Source organism: Stegostoma tigrinum, chromosome 8, assembly GCF_030684315.1.
Source record: "Stegostoma tigrinum isolate sSteTig4 chromosome 8, sSteTig4.hap1, whole genome shotgun sequence".
Lineage (NCBI taxonomy): Eukaryota > Metazoa > Chordata > Chondrichthyes > Orectolobiformes > Stegostomatidae > Stegostoma > Stegostoma tigrinum.
The window spans coordinates 87,242,049-87,246,350 of record NC_081361.1 but is presented as its reverse complement, the minus strand read 5'-3'; positions in this window follow the sequence as shown (position 1 = coordinate 87,246,350).

Sequence of the window (4,302 nt, the reverse complement as noted above, 5' to 3'; positions counted from 1 at the left end):
ATTTGTGCCTTGCACTGATCGTTGTGGCTTTTGTAAACATATTTGAGTGTACCAAAAGTGATATAAATCTATAATAAAACTGAGACTGAATAATTCATGTCAAATAAAACTGGCAAATGGATTACTATCTTTTGGGAATCACCCAGGGAACTGGATTTTCTGAACATCAATAAGACCATCAAAAGAAAAAGAAAATTGATAACTTATGTAGATTTATTCAAAGAAGTTAGAAGTTACCTGAAAGAATCCCATAGAATGCCACACAAATATCTTTGTTTTAATTCTTGTGCTGATGCTTTCAGTCTCTGCTAGGCTTCCAGGCCAAAGCTTTAACTGGAGACACTGCACTGAGAGAGCAAATGTTGTTGGTGTGGTTTAACCTCCCACAGTGTGTGCCTGATATGCCAATGCTCATGTTAAGAAACCGGGCAAGAATATTGTGATATTCAAGAATCCAACAGATATTTATTACTGCCTACTGTTGTATACAAACATGACATTCACAGCCTCACAAGTGTCTGGGCTGACATTAAACTATCAGATCTCATAATGTCACATACTTTAAGTAAGTTGAAGTATGTGACCTTTACACCACCAGGTCATATACTATGGTTTTGATGATATTGTAAGCCTGTCTCTTAAAGGTACACAGACTGTGAAACACAATTCAACATTCCCCTTTTTTTCCAAAACTAGAAACTTATCTCAAACAGACTTACATGGTTGCACATGGACACATATTGCCAATTCAATAATAATAGAAACAGGTAAAATAGAATTTTCAACACTAACATTTTAAACTTCAAAGTAACACTGCAAGTTTTACAAATTGTTTTGATCCAGACATGTACTCATTGTTCTCTGTTCTACTTGTTTAACATGTTGGTTGTCTTACTGCTGGTTGCTGGCATTAGGTATCAATATGTGGATGTCATTGTTAGAGTGTTTTTTCACTTTTTTAAATGCGTGTTTGTTGAGCTATTCATTAGTCCAAGTTGGCTTTTGTTCTTTCACAAAGCAGCACCAAGATCAATGATGACCTCGTACGATCTGAGTTGATTGCATATTCTAAATGCCTTTGCTGAAATCTAAATACTTACATTTGCTTTTCGAACTAGGACTACCCACAGTGCAGGTTTTTTTAAAGATCTGTATCCACTGACTCATGTGTCTCTTTCATTGTGAACTGTTTTTTTAAAAATGAATATCTCTGTCTTGGAATAATATGACAATTAGTTGCTTGGCAAGGTCATCCACACTTGCCTTCTGGGCATAAGTTGTCCTGGGAAGAGCAATCCCTTCTCAATTGGCATCACATGGAAATGCGACGATACAATATGAGAATCCTGTTTAGATGCTTAACACAAAATGGTCGTTGATTTGGTAGTTTGGACCAATCGTCGTGCTAGACCTATTGAGTGTAGAAAAAGTGGTAACAACCTTAAATGGGTCTATCCTCACGGAGCACTGTGTCTTGAAGAACATGTACTACAGCTTGTTGTCAGACACTATCTGTTCTAGGAGTCCAAGTAAACTGAAAATAGAATTCATTGTGTCTTATGGTATTCACACGCATTGAGTAGCTAAAGAAACTTAGAGTGATCATTTGTGACACGGATGTAATCTTCTCCATGCACTGCGAATAGGTTGCTACTTTCATCCAAGGAGTGAATGAAACATTCTTCAAATTTTGGTAGGACTGTATAAACTTAAAACATTTCCTACTGGACTTTAGATTATGACTAGGATTCTCCCCATCAAAGTCTGCATCCACGTCTGATATTTATTTTTGTAAACTTCAGCATCTTGGGTTTTTATTTTGTGTTCTTAGTTCTCTTACTCATCTCCCTGTTCTTTCCCTTTGTAATGCTAATTCTAATGCTCTCATGTCCATTTACATGCTTCTCAACTCCCTCTCCTTCTCCTGTTTCCTAAACTCCAGGTGCTTTTCTGTAAGCTGCTTTAGCTGTCATTCAATATTATCTGATTCTGATGTTTCACTACCTGGAGTACGAAGTCTCTCCAGCATTTCTATTCAACCCAAAAGCTGTTCTAGCCTAACATTTATGTCTGACATATAAGATTTAGCAGGCAGTTCCACTCATGACCTATTGCCAATTCAGTCAATCAGGCTTTTGTAATATCATCTAAGTCAGTCAGGGACAACTCTGCAGAACACCTTTGCAGTTTTCCATGCTCTTTTCATATTTTTCAGCACAGAACTTGATGTTTCTTTTACCTTTTCTTATGCTAATCCTGCCCCCAATTCCTCATTTACTCTACATCAAAACAATCCTGGCCATACTGTCCAATATGTTGTCACAACCCATTGGAAAGTGCACTGATACTGAAGCCCCACTTGTCGCAATATCATAAGCTATAACCAAATTACTCAAATTTCTGCAATTTACCTGTCTTATGGACTCAAATTAATAGAAAACACTGACCAAGTTTATGAAATGAGAAACTACTATTTATTACAAAGGAATTTATTCTAACCATAGCCAAACTAAAATGTAAACTATCAACATTAACTCTATTAGTTGAGACTCTCGCTCCCTTTTTAAACAAATACACCCACACACAGAAACAGACAGGCAGGCAGACAGAGAGCCAGAAATGGGTATAATGGGTAAAGTCAAAAGCACTGGGAAAACACAATTCAATAGGAGCAGTCCACAGGATACGTTTCACTTCCCAAGACTTTTTGATTCCCAATTTCCTTACTTCCATATTTCTAGATTCTTTCAATCCTTTGCAGAAGACACAGGGTGGTTGTCACAAAAGATGTAGAGTCTTTCAGTTATTGGTTAGAGGCAACAGACTGATGGGAAAGACAATCTAGCTGTGTCCGGACTTTGGTTATTTTTCTGCATTGAGAGAAAGTGAGAAAAGACCTTGCCTTTTCTGTAGTGCCTCCACCTCTATCATAAGAACTCAAGCTGTTCACCTACCCAAGCAACAGTCAGAGAGACGGTGTCATGTTGATAACTCCTGACATCCACAATTTGTCCCAATTACACAAACAGATCAGCAATTGATCTCCAGCTGAAGTTTACATATATGTGGTGCAGTGGAATCTAAAATCTCTTTCCAGCTGTTTGAACAGGCCAACAGTGTAAATAAAACTCTCAATGAGTTCCAGTGACTTATTTTTAAGAGTGAAACAATTGCTTCCTCAATTTTGGTTCAAAACAATCCATTTCCCATTGTGAACTAAATCCAAAGTAAATTTTTTTTAAAAATGGTCTTTGCAGCTTATAGTTTAAGAATTGTGGGCTTATAGCATTAGGTTTGTACCTGCTAGCATTCACACCACTACAGGAGTGATGAAGTCATGTGAGTGTTTTTTTTTTCCTTAATTGTCATATTTGTTTGGATAAGGAAAATGGTGGAACTGGTAGATGTCTGATCAAAGTAAACATTTGTAATGTAGAAAATTGCTTTTTCAGAATTTTAGCTGTATATTTTTCAAGAGGAGGTTTGGAGCTGTGTTTTCAAGATTAGTGCTTTTGAAAATTGGATTAGCAATCTCTTGTGTATTTTCTAAACAGAGAGAAGTAGAATTTTCACTGTGCTTAGTACGAGTCTGTAACCTTTTGTTTGTATTTGTAACTTCAGCCTTGTAATTTTAAAAATTTCTCAAAAGAAGCTATACTCAAATTAGAAAGGGAATTGGTGATGTCTTCTAGCGAGCCAATTCCCAACTAAAACTGATCCTGCTAAGGGATGAGAAACTGCCCCTTGATCCACATTGATGATTAAATTCTGTCCACCATCTGCAAGCCTCAAGTCGGCAGAGTGCTATTTCAACAACACTAAATGGCTCAACACCTTCCAGGCCAAAGCAGCCAACTTGATTGGCATCCCATCCACCGCCTTCAACATTCATTTCCTTCACTAGAAATGCACAGTTGCAGCAATGCGCACCACCTACTGGAGACGCTGCAGCAACTCTCAAAATTCCCTTCAACAGCACCTTCCAAACCTGTGACCTCTACCACCTGAAGGTACAAGGGTGTCGCCAGCACCTGCAAGATCCCCTCCAAACCACTCACCACCCTGACTTGATGTGGAGATGCTGGTGTTGAGCTGGGGTGGATAAAGTCAGAAGTCACTGGTTATAGTCTTACAATCTGCTTACAATCATTGAGCAAATGGCTTCACCTTCGACAACCAGTTCCTCATCCAAATGCACAGAACAGCCAGGAGATCACATTTGAACTCCAATATGCCAACATTTTCATCCACAAGTTCCAGCAAGACGACTTTGCTGCACAGAACCTCCAACCAATGCTGTAC